Below are 20,136 nucleotides of genomic sequence, written 5' to 3' on the forward strand. Positions count from 1 at the left end.
CTGGTCCTAACCAAGGGGATCAGCCCTTTCCCAGGGCTGGCAGTGCCCCAGGCCCCCACATTGCCCCTGGCTCTCCACCCTCCACAGCCAGAGATCCCTGGGCCTGAGCATGGATGGTGGCAGGAGGCCAAGTAATATAGGAACAAACTTTCCCCCTTTCCACTCTCACAGGACATCAAGTTGGCACAAAAAGTGCCAACGTACAGGAGATTGGCTTAATAACTGGGATTTAGTCTCTTCCTACAAAATAAAAATAACATGCCTTCAAATTACAACATGTTCCCTTAACAATACTGCACAGATTATTTCTGGAACAGTGGTTCCAGCTGCGGCACCTTCGCGCCAAGCGTCTCACGTGCGTTAGCTCATTGGGACCTGACACCCAGGGGATTGTTGTTGTTTAGTCACTAAGCTGTGTCCTACTCTTTGTGACCCCATGGACTCTAGGCTGCCAGGTTCCTTTGTCCATGGGATTTCCCAGGCAAGAATATTGGAGTGGGCTGCCATTTTCTTCTCCAGGGGATCTTCCTGACCCAGGGATCGAACCCACATCTCCTGCACTGGCAGGTGGATTCTTTACCGCTGACCCATCAGAGAAGTTCCCCTCTCCCAGGAGTAGATGGCACTAATATTCTGAGCCCTCTTTTAAGCCATGAGTCATTCCACTGGTTGTGACTTTCTTCCAGACACACAGCTAATTACTCTCAGTGTCACAACTTAAAGTCAGTTTCCTTACCCTTAGAATTCTACCACCTTAAGTGAGAGGAACGCGACATAGCACTTTTGAAAGAATGGTTAATTTTTTTCTGATTACATAAGCACTTTGTATTCATCAAAAGAAAACTACAAAAAGGAAAAAAAAGAAAGAAAATTGGAAAAACACTAGGAAGCACCAGGAAACAAAGAAAAATCACCCATATTCCCTGTCAGACATGACGGCTGCTTTTAACATTTGGTTGTTTGTGTAATTTCATATGTCCATTTTCCTTTAAAAATGGTTTCATATTGTGCATACTGGTTTCTTAGGAAGTTTCTTTCATTTTCTTCCCAATTATAAAGGTAATACATGCTGATTATAGAAAAACCAAAAATCACAATCCTAAAGAACATCAAAACCATCCCATAATCCCACCCACCAAGAAGTAACCATTAAAAAGCAACTTCATTGAATTTGACATTTAGAAAGCCCATAACCTTGCAACATGCCCCTAAGGCAAGAGTAAGATGTTTTCGGGGAAATGAAGGAGCTAATACTTTGCCATTATCCTGATTTAGAAATGAGGCTGATTTGTCTAGAATGAATGCCTCTGCATTTCAGTCTCCTTGTTTGTATATATAAGAGTTTCCAATTAACTTCACAAGAATATCTTCAGGATCAATCTTAAAACATTGGTTGAGAATGTTGAGTGTTCTGAAAGAAATCTACGCTCTCCAGGCCATGAGCCACACTCATTCAGTCGGAGGTCCTCCTGCCAGGCCAGGCCACACAGAATTGGGGCCACAGGAAAACAGAATAAGGTGGTTTGGCTGGCGATCACCCTCCGGCTTTATCTGAGCCAGGGACTGGGAGAGCTGACAAAGCAGAGCAGGGTGTGCAAGATCACTGTTCCGCGTGCAGTCGAAACCGTCCGAATCACGTCCCTGTGCAGGTGCTAAAGACTTCGGGAGGGAGGCAGCTCTCTTTTCCAGGGCATTTATATAGACTTTTTTCTGAAATTTTCTTATTTTGTTGCTATCTCTCGAAACTGCCTTGAAAATAGTCATCAGTATGGGGAACAGTGCAGCGTCTGACTTACATTTTTCTTAGGGATATGGCTGTGCCGACAAGTACTGAGTCGACACAGTGGCTTAACCAGTCAACTGGCAGCACTGAGATTGGAAGAGGAAAGTGTTTCGATGCTATAGAACAGGAAGTCTCAATGGGAACTTACAGGACAGGTGGATCTTTTATTATGGTTGCACAGAGGCCCCTAGAAGCAAGCACTCAAGTATATGCTAGCTTGCTAAAATAAAACAGAACCAATCAAACTGATGAAAACCTTAATCACACTCCCGACGTGTACCAACCCACTGTTGTCTCGTTATTCCCAGGCTCCTCAAGGCCTGCTCCTTCTCCTGCACATCCTTGTGGATATAGCGAATGGCACCACTCTTTACTCAGTTGTTCTCAGTCCAAATTCCTCAGCATCATTCTTGAACACTCCCCTATCCTCACTCCCCAAATCTAATTACCAAGTCTTGCTGCTGCTGCTTTCTAAATATATCTCAGCCCTCCACTTTTTTTCCATCCCCAGTTTGTCCAAGCTACAGTCATCTGTTACCTGGCCCACTGCTATCGACCCCTCACTGGGGTCCCATTTCCATTCTTGTCATCCCCCAGCCTCAGCAATCCTTTGAAAACACAAATCTGACAGTGTTCTTCTTCTACCAAGAACCCGCTAATGTTTCCCCACATTTCTTTTAATCAAAGAGAAATTTCCATGTAGTAAAAATCACTCCGTGGAGTATATGATTATGGAGATTTTCACAAACACAGAGTGGTATAACCACCACAGCATTCTAAAGATAGAACAGTTCTTTTGAGTAATTATGAATAAAACTGTTATAAAAACTCACATAGTCTTCTGTGTGAAAATAAGTTTTCATTTCACTTGGATGCGGTGTTTCTGGATTGTATGGTAAATGTATATTTATCTTCATAAGTAACTGTGAAGCTATTTTTCAAAGTGGCTGCACCAGTTGCATCCCTATGCTGGTGGGATAAAGTCCAGAATCCACATTAGGTCTTCAGAGTCCTCTGCCCCTAGCTCCTGCCTGCCTCTCCATCCATAGCTCTATTACAGCCCCCCTTTCCATGATTTATCACCCAGTCTCACTCAGACTTCTTTCATTATTGTGATAAACTCTTACTACTCTCCAGGACTTCCTATATGCTCAGTCTTTTGCCCAAGATAACTGTGCATCCATCTTTACCTGAAGAACTTTTTAATTTGACAAACTTGCTGGTTTAAACATCACCTCTGCCAGAAAGCTTTCCCTGAATCTCCATTAGGAACCCCCATGTATGGATATTTCCCTCATTCACTCACTCAACAAAGGCTTGATGAATAATAACCAGGATCTAAGTTCTGTTCCAGGCACAGGGGAGAAATCAGTGGATAAAATAAATTTAAGTCCAGACTCCCATGGAGCTGGGAGATTAGAACATTGGGTGACAGCCAGCGCTATAAAAACCTAGAGCAGAACACGTGGGGTTGCTATTTTAGACAGGACAATCGGAGGACACCTCTGAGCAGAGGACATCTCTGGGAGAAGAAGTGTGAGTGAAATAAAGAAGGAGCTCTGCAAATAGCTGGGGAAAGATCATTCCAGGCAGAGTAACCAGCAAGGACCAAGATGTTAAGATAGGGACTTCCCTGGTGGTCCAGTGGTTAAGACTCCATGCTCCCAATGCAGGGGGCACGGGTTCCATTCCTGGTCTGGGAACTAAGATCCTGAGAGCTCCAAGACATAGCAAGGAAAAGAAAAAAAATTTTTTTAAGTTAAGCAGAGACATTACTTTGTCAACAAAGGTCTGTCTAGTCAAGGCTATGGTTTTTCCAGTAGTCATGTATGAATGTGAGAGTTGGACTATAAAGAAAGCTGAGCACTGAAGAATTGATGCTTTTGAACTGTGGTGTTAGAGAAGACTCTTGAGAGTCCCTTGGACTGCAAGGAGATCCAACCAGTCCATCCTAAAGGAGATCAGTCCTGGGTGTTCATTGGAAGGACTGATGCTGAAGCTGAAACTCCAATATTTTGGCCATCTGATGCAAAGAGCTGACTCATTTGAAAAAACCCAGATGCTGGGAAAGATTGAGGGCAGGAGGAAAAGGGGATGACAGAGGATGAGATGGTTGGATGGCATCACTGACTCAATGGACATGGGTTTGGGTAGACTCTGGCAGTTGGTGATGGACAGGGAGGCCTGGCATGCTGTGGTTCATGGAGTCGTGAAGAGTCGGACACGACTGAGCGGCTGAACTGAACTGAAGACAGAAAAGAGGTTGGCGTGAGAGGCTGACATGTTTGGGAAGCAGCCTGGAGACCCTTGATGGGAACCAAGAAAGGTAGGGAAGAGGCAAGGAAGATGAGGCTGCATCTCGAGGTGTTTGCATAACGCCCTCCACCCCCTCAAAGCATCTGCCACACTGCATTGTTACTCCCTCTGAAGTTGCCTTCTTCTCCCACATGCATGCTCTTTGAGGCCAGAGATGGTGTTTGCTCTGCTGCAAGCTTTTACACTGTGACTCCCGCATGGTAGGTTCTTCTTCTTCTTTTTTTTTTTTTGAAATACAGTTGGTTTACAATGTTGTGTTAATTTCTCCTATGCACCAAAGTGACTCAGTTATACATAGATAAAGCTTTTTCCATTATGGTTTATCACAGGATAATTAATACAGTTCCCTGTGCTATATGGCACAACCTTATCCATCCTATATATACTTTAGTTTGCATCTGCTAATCCCAAACTCGTAATCCTTGGGGGGGCCCGGCCCCGTCACTGGGCAGCCACAAGCCTGTTCTCTATGTCTGTGAGTCTGTTTCTGTTTTGTAGATATATTGATTTGTATCATATTTCAGACTCCACACATAAGTGGTAGGTTCTTAGAAAATATTTAAATGAATGAATGAGTAGTTGGACTACTTCAGCGGCACAAAGTCTCTTGATTGAATGACAAATTCTTGAGAAGATGGCATGAGCCCATATTACCAGCAGAGAAAAGGAGGCTCAGATTACTGAAATGACTTTCCCAGAGGCAGAGGTGAGTAACATGGCTGGAATTCAGCTTCCTCGTGATTATAGCTCCCTCTCACAATATCTGCTCACAATATCTGTCTTTCCTGAACCAAGAAGTAACAGACTCTCATACCCAAACATCGTTCTGCCCATTCTCATTCTCTCTGTCTGCTGACCTTGACTCTGAAAGAATATCTCTGGACCATTCCTTAGAGGTAGCAGGTCTTTTGTTTTTTTTAAGCAGTCCAGGAGCTCGCAAATGTTTCTATCTTTTTTTTTTTTTTTTACCCACAGAATGATTAAAAAAAACTGGGACACATGATCTTAAAAAAACAAAATTTCTTGTTTATTTTGAAGAAGTCTAAAGCTGTGGCGGTGCTGGCTCTGTAATGTCTCTGGAAAAACTCATCAGACTGAGGAGTGACTGTCCCTTTATGCAGAAGGGCCTCTCCAGTTTGCCACAGCCCTCAATACTCTTTGGTGCCTTGTGTCTGGTCCATTTCAAAAGTTTCGGTTACTTGCCTGGAGGGTGACAAAATGTGGCTTCCTGCCCCACAACACATGCTGCAAAGCTTCAACACTTTGGCCACCTGATGCGAAGAGCCAACTCCTTGGAAAAAACTATGCTGGCAAAGATGGAGGATAGAAGGAGAAGGGGGCGGCAGAGGATGAGATAGTTAAGACAGCTTCACCGACTCAATGGACATGAGCTTCAGCAAACTCTGGGAGATAATGGAGGACGGGGAAGCCTGGCATGCTGCAGTCTGTGGGGTCGCAGAGTTGGACATGACTGACAGACTGAACGACAACAAAGCACAAGCTGTCGGGTCCCACAGGGGAGGGGCTTTGAGAACCAGGGCCAGGCCTCTGCACATTCTTTCTCTTTCCAGCACATGTAGGTGGTTGAGGTCAGAATAGGACGATTAGGTAGAGTAGGCTAAAAATCGGGATGCCAGAAGAGAAAGGTGATGCCCCAAATAGCTGCATGCAGCAGAAGGGATTATGAGAAGGCTGCAGGGGAGCCCCGCGTCCCTCCACCCAGCTCAGGGCGCCGGCCTTCGGGTCTTACCTGTCGATAAGCCCACATGGTTTACAGTGCCAGCTGACAGAGCCCCTGCTTCCCCCTTGACTATATAACTCAGTACTCTAGCTGCTGTACACTGTCTAGATTACCGTTCTATCAAAGACATCAATGCCTATCAAGCAGTACCGACTCAAGTCATGGCCTGGCTTGGGAGAACTCCAGAAGAGAGCTGGAAGGAATTTTCCATGCCAACTTATGTAATCCAGGGTCTACCACAAATCCTGGCACACAGTTGCTGAATAAATACTTGTTCAAGATGAATGAACCTCGTGCGAGTTACTTTTCCTCCCACTTCATCTATAAAGCGAGGGGGTTTCATTTAGCTACTCTTTAAGAGGTTGTAGAGCTCAGACATCCTGTAGTTCTATGGATTTCTAAGTAGTTACAGGCAAAGTGGAGGTCAGCAATAAATATCAGGGTCTCATCATTTCCTGGGCAGAGTAGAACAGATTTTAATGATGGCAGAAAAAGAATCAAGAAGGCTCTGATTTTCCACTGCTGAGCTGAGATAATGCCATTAGTCACAACTGTGTTTCTCAGCCTTGGTGTTAGAGCACGTCGATCCAGAGTTTACACTCTGCATATGAGTGAAGTTTATTGGTTAAAAATGAATTCATCAGAAATTTGCCTCCAGGACTCTAGACATGTGGCTGGAATGGGTGTGATATACAGGTGAGGCCATCCTGTACAGGCCGGCCAGGTGGCTGGGGCTGCCCGGCTGCTAGAATTTAAAGAGCCCTCCTGGGCCTCTTGCTGGATGATTTCCTTCTGTTAGCCTGCTTCAGTGCCTAAATCCCCACTATTGGTCACACCTTTGAGTTAAAGCCCTGAAAGATGGAGTCCAGATGCTCCAATATGCAAAGAGGGATTTTAAATCAAAATATTTGCATTCATTGCATTCATTACCACTTTGGAAGAGTAATTTTCTCCAACAATAATGATGATATCTGCCATCTATTATTGAGCACTGATCCTGTCCCAAGCCCTTTACACATGCTGAATGCTTTTTATTTTCATCCACACAACCCCCTCTGTGACAAGTACTATATTTAGCCCTGTTTATAGGCTTGGCAAGAGCCAGAGGTCATACAAGCCTAAGTGGAGTCAAAACCAGATTCTAGATTTTCTCTCTCTCTCTCTCTCAGGATAGAACTGACACACAGCGCAGTGCACAGTCTCAACGCACAGCTGGGTACATGTTTCCATTCGCACACTCTTATACAACCATCACTCACACTGAGACAGAGGACATTTCCAGCACCCCGGGAGGCTCTTCTCCTGGGGTGTCCCCTCACCCAGAGGGACGCCTGGGTCTTCCCAGGCATCCCCTCTAGTCAGTCCGTCAGCTCCCCTCCTCTGCAAAGGATTCAGAACCTGAAAATCTACCTATTTGGCTATGTGAAGGGAAGTGGTGGCCCAGGCACACTCACATGGAAGGAAACGATCCAAAAACAAGAATAATGGGAGGGGGCAGGGTACTGGGGTAGCAGGAGGAAGCTGTCCCTGGAGAGAGGTGAGGGCTTGTCCCCAGGTACCCGTGGCCCCCGCAGCACACCCGCTGCCTGGTCGGCTGGGACAGCATCTCCAGAGCGTGAGGACCTAAGCGTGCAGAGACTGTCGCAGGAGTGCAGGTCCTGCATATCAAGCAGTGCTGGTTTCTCCCACTGCCGGGAATCCCAGTCTCTAACAAGAAACAGAATGCTGACAAGTGAAAGGGAGATGTGTTTGCTGGCACAGTGTCCACGGGGTGGGAAGACAGGCCAACGCGGGGCTCCCACAGGAAGTTTCAAACCCACTTTATAATTCTTAGTTTAGCTATCATCAACTCTTCCCAGATCCAAGGCTGTGTTTTCACTTTGCGTGTTTAAATCCAGCTTCTCCCTCCTATCGTCTTTCTGACTGCCCTACAGATCAGGATGCTAGTTTGGAACTGTATAACCTCCTCGGGCTTCTGCACAGCCCTGATAGCATCCTCTATGAGACAGCTCTTCTGCCAGCTGTCAAGTGTTGACCGGCAGCTTGTATTTGATTATTCTTATCAGTTCTTTAACGATGCATCACCCTATCTCCAGATCTGAAGTCCTAAATAGTTGGCAGGCATTAGAAGACACACCTCAGGGAAACCTGGTAACTTAAAACTGCAGGGCAATTGAAGATAAAGAGCTGTAGGTTTTTGCTGATGGAAAACGAGGAATGAAATTTCGCAAAAGGATGGAAGGTTGAATAAAGAGGGAAGGCAAGGTGGCAGAAAGGAGAATGAAGAGTGGTAGGAGACGGGGAGAGGGAAAAGGGAGAAGAACGAAATAAAGAGCGTGAGAGGGAGAAGGATTAAGGCGATAGTGAGAAGGTGTGGAGGGGGAGGCAGGAAGGGAAATATTGAGAACGAGCGGAGGAGGGAGATGGCAGATGTGGTTCAGACTTTTGGAAGATAGGAGAGGAGTCTGTAACAAGACTCCTCTTGTTATTGTTGTTAATTGTTTACAATACCTGAGTAGCTGAACACTACCAGGCATCTAAGTCAATGGATGCTTATAGAAAACTAGATGCCAAACATGGCAAATATTAAATATTCTGCCCTGTGATGTCCCTAAATGCACTCACACTTAACAGATAATGGGGTCATTATGTAGATAGATCAGGAAATACATTTGGCCCTTGTCAGTCACATCCCATTTTACATAGCTGCTGCTGCTGCTGCTGCTGCTGCTAAGTCACTTCAGTCATGTCCGACTCTGTGCCCATAGACGGCAGCCCACCAGGCTCCCCCATCCCGAAGATTCTCCAGGCAAGAAAACTGGAGTGGGTTGCCATTTCATAGCTGAGAGATTATAAAAGATGGGAGAGAGAGAGGCAAATAGAAACAGTAGGGCTGTGCACTCTCTTCTTTACAAATTCAGTTGGAGAGATTTCTTCAGCTCTAACCATCCATGCTACAACTGGACATGCTGCATTTCCAGAACATTCCATTAAAGGAATCTGGGAAGAATGTAATGCATCTTGAAAAAACTTCTATCTAAGCCATTTAAAATTTTTGTGTCATGTTTATTGGGAGTAAAGTGCTATTTGCTTAGTTATGTCCAACTCTTTGCAGTCTCATGGACTGTGGCCCCCTAAGTTCTTCTGTCCGTGAAATTTTCCCAGCAAGGATACTGGAGTGAGTAGCCATTCCCTTCTCCAGGGGATCTTCCTGACCCAGAGATCGAACCCCGGTCTGCCACATTATGGGCAGATTCTTCACTGTTGGAGGCACCAGGGAAGCCCTATAGGGAGTAAGTGAAAGTGAAAGTAGCTTGTGTCAGACTCTGCGACCCCATGGACTATGCAGTCCTTGGAACTCTCCAGGCCAGAATACAGGAGTGGGTAGCCTTTCCCTTCTCCAGGGTATTTTCCCGACCCAGGAATCAAACCAGGTTCTCCTGCACAGGAGGTGGATTCTTTGCCAGCTGAGCTACCAGGGAAGCCCCAGTAGGGAGTAAACTCTCTGTTAAAACTGAGCTCCCCAGAATGGTGCATCCCTCCCCTTCTCCTCCATAAATTCTGCAGGACCCAACTGTTCTTGCATGAGTTAGTTTTCAAAGTTACAGAAGGCCTCAGAGATCTGCTAAATGGTGGGTCTGTTTGGTTGTTTTGGGGGCAACAAAACATTTTACATTTTAGCCTTCATTTACCATTCAATAATGTCCCTTGCTAGTTAAAAGACTCCTACAGCTCAGAAAGTTAAAATTCTACCAATAAAGAAATTCATTTTGAAGAACATAAAAATAATGGTTCAAATGTATGATGATACTCTACTTGCATTTTTCCTACATGTGTAAGTATAGTGCTGATATCATATAAAAAATAAAATTCTGAATCTAGTTATCTAAATTTAAATCTTAGAAAATCTGTTTAAAGAAGGCATCTTAAGTGAACTAGAAACACTAGAAATTACATGCCTTTAGTTTCAGAACTTCCTCATCCACTGAATGAGTATTGTTTTTTGGATAATTCATATATTTATTTATTCATTATTTATTCCAGAAATATTTTGTTGAACGTAGTATGTGCCAAAGTCTACTAATATTTGAAGATGTGGTGAGGAAAGGCTCATTCCATACTTACATACTGATGCACAGAAATGATGAGAGATAATCGATGGATATTGGTATTTATTTCATGTATTTATTTTTTAAAAAAATAATTAATTTTTTGGCTACCCTACACTAGGTCTTTACTGCACTCAGGCTTTCGCTAGCTGTGGGTGGGGGCTGCTCTTCGTTGTGACGCTGGAGCTTCTCTTGTTGCAGAGCTCCGGCTCTAGGCAGCTTGGGGACAGTAGTTGTGACGCATGGGCTTAGCTGCTCAGCAGCACATGAAATCTTCTCGGACCAGGGATTTAATGTGTGTCCCCTGCATTAGCAGGCTGATTCTTCCCCACTGCACCACCAGATAACTTCCTTATGAAGTCATCCGTACTTCCTCATAAAATGTAACTAACTGTACCTAATTATTTCAACACTTCCTTATGTAATATCGGTCTCTTCACATTAAACTATTAACCTTACAAGAGAAATGACTGTGCTATCACTCACCTTTCTCTCTTCCATCACTAATCCCAAACTTGACACATGGTATTTACTCACTGGGCTTCTCTAGTGGCTCAGTGGTAAAGAACCCATCCGCAAATGCAGGACATTCGTGTTTGATCCCTGTGTCATGAGGATCCCCTGGAGAAGGAAATGGCAACCCACTCCAGTAGTCTTGCCAGGAAATCCCAGGGACAGAGAAGAGAACACTGGAGAACTACAGTCCAAGGGGCCGCAAAAGAGTCAGACACTACTTAGTGACTAAACAACATTTACTCAGCAAATAGTCATCCAATGTATGCATTTATCATAAGTTAACATTTAAACTGAAATCCATTATTTCATTTAATCTTGAAAACAACCCTGTGAGGTAGGTCCTCTTCTCCCCACTTTACAGTTGGGGAAACTGAGAAAAAGAGAAGTGAAGAGACTTGCCACAGGTCACAAAGCATAACTGAAATTCAAATCCAGGCAGTTGTCTGGTGCTAGAATCTGTCTGCTTATCCACTATCCTCTATTGTCTATGAATGTATCAGTGAATAAATAAATGAATTCATGAGTGAATAAATGGATTTAAGTAGTTTACAGGCTCTGGACTATAGGATCACTAATTGTGATATAAAGATGTTGGACTATTCCACCCAAAGTTTAGTACAAGTTCTTTTAGCAGTTATCAGATTATCATCAAGCAGCCTCCATTTGTTATTGAAAATGTGCTATCTGCTGTTCAGGAATGCCTGAGACTAGCGGCCTGTGTGCTCTCTGCTATGCTTTTGCATTTCTGTTCCCTCCGCTTGAGTTGTATCATTCCCAAACCTGTCTGTTAAAAGCTTTGGAAATATTTTTTAAATGCAAGAAGTTTCATTTGAAAGTTGCTTTCAAATAATGTGTGGAAGAGACGATGAAGATGGTATAAGAATTATAAAACATCCTGAAGGACTTTTCACTCAGATCCCTTTGCCTGTGGCTTTCAATTCAGTTCAGTTCAGTGGCTCAGTCAAGCCTGACTGTTTGCGACCCCATGGACTGCAGCATGCCAGCCTTCCCTGTCCATCAGCAACTGCCAGAGCTTGCCCAAACTTATGTCCTGAGACCAGTGGCCTGTGTGCTCTCTGCTATGCTTTTGCGTTTCTCCTCCACTTGAGTTGTGTCATTCCCAAACCTGTTTGTGTCTTTTGTACTACTCTAAGTACATAATTGAATTAAAAATTATCAAGTTGGTGATACCATCCAACCATCTCATCCTCTGTTGTCCCCTTCTCCTCCTGCCTTCAATCTTTCCCAGCATCAGGGTCTTTTCCAATGAGTCAGACCTTCACATCGGGTAGCCAAAGTTTTGGAGCTTCAGCTTCAGTATCAGTCCTTCCAATGAATATTCAGGACTGATTTTCTTTAGGAATAACTGGTTTGATCTTCTTGCTGTCCAAGGGACTCTCAAGAGTCTTCTCCAACACCACAGTTCAAAAGCATCAATTCTTCAGCACTCAGCTTTCCTTATGGTCCAACTCTCACATCCATTCATGACTACTGGAAAAATCATATATAGATTTGATTAGAAGGAACTTTTCAGCAAAGTAATGTCTCTGGTTTTTAATATGCTGTCTAGGTTTGTCATTGCTTTTCTTCCAAGGAGCAAGCATCTTTTAATTTCATGGCTGCAGTCATCATCTGCAGTGATTTTGAAACCCAAGAAAGTCTATGGCTTTAGATTCTCACATAGAGAAAGCACTCAGGGACATTAGACTGTAAGGAATCTCAGTCAAGAAACCCATTTTCCTAGATATCCATTTACACTGACGTTAAAAGGTAAGGGACTGAATGTGCATTTATACATTTTAAGATAAAATGAAGCATTTTGAAATGTGTCCCATAAGGCTAATAGAAGCTTGTGCCTTCATAGAAGTCCTTGAGTGTACCTTACCGAACAGCAGATAAGGGAATGGCTTATTAAAAACCCCTCTTTTTTTTTTCTGTATTCTAGCTTTCTTTTTTTATTTTTAAAAATTTATTTATTTTAATTGGAGGCTAATTACTTTACAATATTGTATTGGTTTTGCCATACATCGACATGATCAGCCATGGGTGTACATGTGTTCCCCATCCTGAACCCTCCTCCCACCTCCCTCCCTATCCCATCTCTCTGGGTCATCCTAGTGCACCAGCCCTGAGCACCCTGTCTCATGCACTGAACCTGGACTGGTGGTCTGTTTCACATATGATAATATACACGTTTCAATGCTATTCTCTCAAGTCATCCCACCCTCGCCTTCTCCCACAGAGTCCAACAGACTGTTCTTTACATCTGTGTCTCTTTTGCTGTCTCGCATATAGGTTTATAATTACCATCTTTCTAAATTCCATATACATGCATTAGTATACTGTATTGGTGCTTTTATTTTTGGCTTACTTCACTCTGTATAATAGACTCCAGTTTCATCCACCTCATTAGAACTGATTCAAATGTATTGTTTTTAATGGCTGAGTAATACTCCATTGTGTATAAGTACCACAGCTTTCTTATCCATTTGTCTGCTGATGGACATTTGCTTCCACGTCCTGGCTATTATAAACAGTGCTGCAATGAACATTGGGGTACACGTGTTTCTTTCAGTTCTGGTTTCCTCGGTGTATATGCCCAGCAGTGGGATTGCTGGGTCATATGGCAGTTGTATTCCCAGTTTTTTAAGGAATCTCCACACTGTTCTCCATAGTGGCTATACTAGTTTGCATTCCCACCAACAGTGTAAGAGGGTTCCTTTTCTCCACACCCTCTCCAGCATTTATTGCTTGTAGACTTTTGGATCGCAGGTATTCTGACCGGCGTGAGATGGTACCTCATTGTGGTTTTGATTTGCATTTCTCTGATAATGAGTGATGTGGAACATCTTTTCATGTGTTTGTTAGCCCTCTGTATGTCTTCTATGGAGAAATGTCTGTTTAGTTCTTTGGCCCATTTTTTGATTGGGTCACTTATTTTTCTGGAATTGAACTGTAAGAATTGCTTGTATATTTTTGAGATTAATTCTTTGCCAGTTGCTTCATTTGCTATTATTTTCTGCCATTCTGAAGGCTGTCTTTTCACATTTCTTATAGTTTAAAACCCCTCTGTTTTTAACGTGCCTTTGCTAATTGAGCAAGTTGGGTTTGTTTTTTTTTTCCTTCTTCTTTCTTTAATTGCATATCCTCCAAGCTTCGTGTAACCCAGGTAATCTATGACCAGATTTCTTAACCATCTCTATAGATAAAGTCTTCCACATATGGGTCTCTACAGTAATGGGGGTATGCGGTAGGCAGGGGCTTAAGTTGTTTTTCAGAAACTAAAGTCAGTTCCTGCCCAGTTCAAACAGGTCAAAACTGGTTGCATCCACCAACTCCAAAGCTGGGATTGCACCAGTGGTTGATGGGTAACCTTTTGATGTCAAAGGGCTAAAAACTCCACCTCCAGGTCATGCTGAGCACCTCCGTTTTTGAACATGCATTCCATGAAGACATGCAGAACAATGGTTCACCTTTTCCTCACCTCCAATCCACTTTCTTGCCTAAGACCTCCTGGCTCATTTATCCCATAAGCATATCAAACCCCTCACCTCTGGGGAGGCGGATCTGAGTCTTGCCCTCCTGCCTTCTAGCCTGACTGCCTTGAGGATAAACTCTTGGTTACAACCCTGGTCCTGTCAGCTTTTGGTTTGCCTGGTTCACTAACAACTTTAGGCATGTATGTATCATTCTCTAGGATTCCCCTATTCAATCAACATTTGAGTAGGTGCACATGGATTGCAAGAAACTTCTTCAAAATCTTGTGTTTCATCCTGAAGTGTACATGAAATTTGCACCCCATTCTGTGGTAGATATTAATACTGCTCACAAAATATTTCCAGTTCTTCTGGACACATAGTAGGATTGCACTATCCTGCCCCTCTTTGAAGGTAAGTGGGGCTCTCTAACATCCTTTGGCCAGTGAGGTGTGTGTGGGCATGACAGGGGCCATTCCAGATGGCTGTGTGTATGTTGGAGGGGGTTCTCACTCATGTCCGACTCTTTGTGACCCCATGGACTGTAGCCTGCCAGGCTCCTCCATCCATGGAATTCTCCAGGCAAGAATGATGGAATGGGTTGTCTTTCCCTTCTTCAGGGGATCTTCCCAACCCAGGGATCGAACCCACAGCTCCTGAGCGTCTCCTGCATTCATTGCAGACCAATTCTTTACCACTGAGCCACGGGGAAAGCCCTCTAAATGACTGTGTTAATACCTAATCACGATTTGCTATAGTTGTCTTTTCCTCTCCTAAGACAACAGGCAAAGTTCTACAGAGATCCTATAATGAAAACATGAAACACAGGCCCCAGCTGACTGTCATGGATGTGTTCCGTGAGTGAAAAATAAGCTTCTTTGCTTTAAGTCACCAAGGTTGGAAATTGTTTGTTATCACAGCATAATCTGATCTATCTTGAGTAATATATATTCCATGATGCATCTGTATTCATTTAAATTTGTAAATAACCCCCCTCCAAATCTGAAGATACACCGAGCACCGCAGAGAGACACACCACCTTGATTTAGTGACTTTGTGGGCTGTCTCCACTTTTTTCCCACATGAAAAGCATACAATCAGAGCCTTTAGGATCCCTTCAAATGCTGATATTAGGTCATGCTGTGTATGAGGAGAGAACAGGCACCCCATGAATGTTGTGCCTATGTCGCTTAACTAAACCAAATAAAATTAAATTAATTTGATTGGAGAGCTGTTATATCTGATTGTAGAGCAATTGATTAGATTTCCATAGAGTCAATCTGATTTCATTGTTATTGTTCCAGTTGTCTTAAATGAGGGAATTGGATTGCATAGTGATCCAACTGATTTGTTTTGGCAATTGGCCTGCCGAATGTTGGCCCTGTAGCCAGCACCACTATTTGACCCTGGGACAGGATGTGTAATTAATTCACTTGAATGCTGAATTCAAGCATTTTTTTCCTTCAAGCTGCTATATGTCAAGTACTGTCATATACTGAAAAATATTCATCAGCTGTAAATATTTAAAATGTACAATCTCCCCTGTATACATGCCACACCAAAAAGTCTAAACATTGTACAATGCTATAAACTTTGACTGGGTCAAGCTTCCATTTTAAACTCTTTGTAGGCCTTTGTTCCCTGTAGGGCTTCATTCCAACATTGCATAAGGATCAAAAATGGATTGTTCCTGCCCCTTAAAAACAACTGATTCGAATTCATTGATTTAAAATGAAACTACTCGTGCAATGTTGGAAGAATAGACTCTAGGCTTCAGGGGACCAGTGACTTGTCTGCTCTATACAATACTGTGTGCAACCAAACAACGCCTGAGTTTGTTGTTAACAATATTGGATGACTACATGAATGAATAATTAACTAATGATTGAACAGTCCTAATATTTCTTTATTTCAGTTATTTTTCAGTGAAGCAACCTAACTTCTGAACATGTGAAGCAATGTAACTTCATGATTAAGTGCTTTGGCTTTGCAGTTTGTCGAGTCTGAATTTGATTTCTGATTTTGCCATAGTTGCAAATTGCATTTTCCAAAGATGGTCACAATAATACCTCCCACTCCACATAGTCTTTTGCAATATGAACTTGACACTCCCTCATAATGAGGGAGCCAGTGTCTCCACTCTATTGAATCTGTGTGAACCTTATGACTGGTTTGAGCAACATAATTTAGCAGAAGTGATGATGCACCAGCTACAGACATAACCCTTAACTGGCTTGGCAGCTTCTGTTTCCTGCCTGTTGGGAGCCAGCCACCATATAAAAAGCCCAATCCTTTGAAACATCAAGGTTCTGATTGAATTCTTGCATAGATAATGAAAACACGGAGAAGGAATACATTTGGGGAGAAAATTGGATGGATTCATTATCAAGCGTGCTGAATATGCCTTGCCTTTGGGACTCATCATTTTAGTAGGGGGTTGGCTATATAGGTTTGAAACTCAAAAGAGGGATATAAGCTGGAAATATAAATTTGGGAGTCAACAGCAAATAGATGGTAACTGAAAACATGGACACAACTGAGAGTATCTTTTTATAAAAGCATATAGGATGAGAAAAGTAAGTGGTCCTGGGCATAGCTATGAGGAACAGAATTATTTAAGAAAAGAGCAGGGAAAGAACAACTGAAAAGAGATGAGGAACAGAGGTACAGAAGGGTAGGTGGAAACCCAGGAGAGTTCTGTACCACAGACACTGGAAGGGGACTTCAAGCAAGAAGGTGTAGGGATGTCCCTGGTCATCCAGGGACTAAGACTGCACACTCCCCATGCAGGAGGCCCAGGTTCAATCTCTGGCCAGGAGGTGAGATCTCACGTGCCTTGGAACAACTAAGCCCACACCCCACAACCACAGAGCCAGTGCCACAGCTAGAGAAGAAGCCCGGGCACCGCAATTACAGATCCTGAGTGCCGCAGCTAAGACCCGACTCAGCCAAATCAAGCAATTAACTAAAGTATGTACTTTTTGGAAAAAGTCTTTCTTCTTTAAAAAAAAAAAAAATAGTATGGAGGAAGTTCCTTGGTGGTTTAGTTGTTAGGATTTGGTGCTTTCACTTTTGTGGCCCGGGTCCAACCCCTGGTAAGAGAATTAAGATCCTACAAGCTGTGAGGTATGGCCAATAAATGAATAGATAAAAATTAAAAAACAGTATGGATTTAATGTAACAACAAATGGTACTAAATTGAAAGTCCACACACTGAGTCCTCATCCTCAGGCTTTCCGAAGCCACGTGCCACATGAAGAGGCTCTAAGCATCATCTGTATTCAGTCCAAGTAATCAGACTCAATGAAGTCGTGAAACACATCAGTTTGCATGAATCTGCTCTTGCTGCAAAGAGAGCTAAATATGGAGAAGCAAAGTGGGCAGAAGGAACGTTTGAAGGGCGAGCCTGCAGAAACCAGCTCCAGTGATGTTCAACAGGGCTTTGGGCTGTGAAGATGCTAAAGTAACAGATAGACTAGTGAGAAAAGAGCAGACAGACTCAGGCTGGCTTCTGCGGGGCCTCCAAGTATTCCCACAGACAGCTGAGACGGTACTAAATTCAGCAGACAGTGATTGGTGCATGAAGCTGAGGGATTGCGCTTACTTGTAAAGTGTGTAAGTGATTTCTGACTAATACAAGGTTTTTCAGCTACTGTTAACTGGTGACAATTTCCAAAAGAGGTCCAGAATTTACAAAGTCTTCCCAGTTAATATCTCTCTTCCACAACTTTCTTCCCAGAGAGGAAAAGGAATTAATGATCTCATTTGTCCTTGGGCTAAATCGTGACAAGGCAAGGTTGAAGAATTTCTCAACGTCCTAAGCAGAAGCAATCTTAAGACTTCCATGAATTGCTAGATAATTTGGAGACGACCTCCCCGATACATAAGTCATCTACAGTTTGTAAAGTACTCTCCTATTTCATGCTTGTGACAACCCTGGAAGGAAAACAAGGCAAGTCACTTCCATTTTACAGATGAGGAAACTCAGATACTAGGGAGTTTGACTTAACCAGTTCCTATCACTGAAAGCAGCAGAGCAAAAGTAGAATTTTCGTTTTTTCTCTCCTGGTCTTCTGGTGAATTCTGTGGTTGAGATGAAGCACAATGTAGCTTGATCTTCCAAAGCTGGGGCTTGCACAACTACTTGGCTTGCACAGTTACTGTGCCTGCAAAGTTCATGGAAAATAACCAAGAAAACACATTCTGGGATAGCCTGGGATTTCAAGGTCAAGAGAAATATTCAGTGCTGTTTTAACCCAGTTGTCTGACAGCTAATTTGAGTTGCTGAGAACATGATGATATGCAAATATCATACTGCAGTTTGATTATTAGCATTGATTATTAACAAATATTTCTTTGTAAACCAAGTTTTCCCAGTCTGGTATGAGAGTGGCCTGGGGGCTCAAGAGAGTGTTCCTAAGAAAATGGCCAAAGTGTTTCCTTTCTGTGTGTCCCCTGGAAACTAACGAGACCTCCTCCTCGAAACTGAAATATAAGAATGTGCAGTTGTTTTTCACTACTTTCCCCCTTGCCTTTATCAGAGACCAGAGTTTTGGCATCTTTATTGTGTCATTAATTTCAGTTATGTTGTAAACACAGAGTAAGAAGGTCTTCAAGGCTACGGATGACTGACCAACTAAGTTTCTTGTGTTTGGAGAATCTTGGGAAGATAAATAAATCACTGAAACTTTCATTATGAAAACCACCACTTGACCATGGTGGTGCTTCTCCTGGGAAAGCGATGGAGATTTATGGTGGGATGCAGGGGACAGCCAGGAAAGCAGTCCCTGCCAGGAGCTGACTCCCACTGTGGACTGAACTGACTGAAGCATTCAGCTGGACTCCAAGCAGGCCCCTGTTCTCTGTCTTCTCTGACCAATCCCCCCCTTAGCAGTTTTTTTTTCTTTCTTAGTAAAGTTGTGACCTAAAGATACTTCCTTCACTTATGTAATCAGTACTGGATGGTGGTGAGGAGACAGTGGCCAAAGGCTGTCAATTGATAATGCTTTGGCCAACACACTCAAACCCTGCTGTTTGATCCCCAGGGCCTCCCACTATCCTGTCTGCCCTTAAAGTGACTGTATTCTCTGGTGGCTCAGTGGTTAAGACCCCATGGTCCCCATGCAGGCCACCTGGTTTAATCCCTGATCAGGGAACTAGATCCCATATGCCTCAACAAAACGTTCTGCATGCCACAGCTAAGACCTGGCACAGCCCCAAAAAAGTACTGCCTGTCTTCTCTCAGGACTCCTTCGCACCCCAGTTATAGCCTTAAGACAAATGAAACTGAAAGGGGTTTTCTTGTTCTTTAGGAATTCCCACCTGGAGCAGTACCCAACCTTCCATGCCCCTTGATCCTGTTCCCTCCCTGGATTCCAAGGCCATCTGTAACAATGCTTGTGAAGATCTCAGAGGTCACCGAGAAAATCAAAGAAATTTGCATGCAAACTAATTATTAAATGCCATTTAGGAATTACTGTTAACTTTGATTGTTAATGCCAGGGTGGTTATCTAATTTTTTTAAATGTATGCAAGTTGGACATACACTTAGAGATGAAATGCATAATGTCTGAATTTGCTTTTAAAATAAAGGAGGAAGGGGTAGGTCAGTTAGGATCCTATTTGGAGACAGAATCCATTCCACATATTGTTAACAGAGAATTTAACAGAAAGAAGTATTAACCAGGTCACTGGAAGGCAAAAAGAGAACCTAAGCTATCACTAAAGTAGCAATTGAAGGAAGTAGTTACTGCCCTTCGGCTGGGGAATAAAGGGAAGTGGTTGCACTTGGCAACCTAAAGGCTTGACAAAAGGTCCCTACTCAGCTGGAACACAGACCTCTGAGAGGATCTCTAGTGTCTGAGCTCAAGAAGGGGTGCTAAAATCACTCCCCATCTCCAAGTACTCTGGCAACTGGGGCTGATGCCTTTGAAGAGGGCAACAAGGCTGGTTGTGTGAATGTTGGAGAAACTGCAACTAAATACTACTGTCAGTCTGGAAAGGGGCTACTGCTCAGGAAACTGCGGTGGTGTTGACAGGAAGCCAACAGGAAGAGGCAAGTCCCTTCCTCCTCCAACCTCAACACTGTGGCCAACAGGGAGCCAACTGGTAGAGCAGAGATGAGGTTTGAAGAGTCCCAGATTCTTAACGAGGACCGAAAAGGTGGGCCTGGAGCTGAGGTAATAGCCTAACAAC

The 20,136-nt window shown here is 43.4% G+C and overlaps 1 long non-coding RNA gene across 1 annotated transcript in view; it reads left to right on the forward strand.

The window, feature by feature from the left end:
• The first annotated feature begins 3,977 nt into the window (after positions 1 to 3,977).
• Positions 3,978 to 20,136, forward strand: part of LOC120879358 — a 33,790-nt gene continuing 17,631 nt past the window's right edge. Inside the window, exon 1 of the long non-coding RNA XR_005724773.1 lies at positions 3,978 to 4,299. This is a non-coding gene — a long non-coding RNA (uncharacterized LOC120879358). The remainder of the gene's footprint in view (positions 4,300 to 20,136) is intronic.

This window comes from Oryx dammah, unplaced genomic scaffold (assembly GCF_014754425.2).
Source record: "Oryx dammah isolate SB20612 unplaced genomic scaffold, SCBI_Odam_1.1 HiC_scaffold_20, whole genome shotgun sequence".
Taxonomy (NCBI): domain Eukaryota; kingdom Metazoa; phylum Chordata; class Mammalia; order Artiodactyla; family Bovidae; genus Oryx; species Oryx dammah.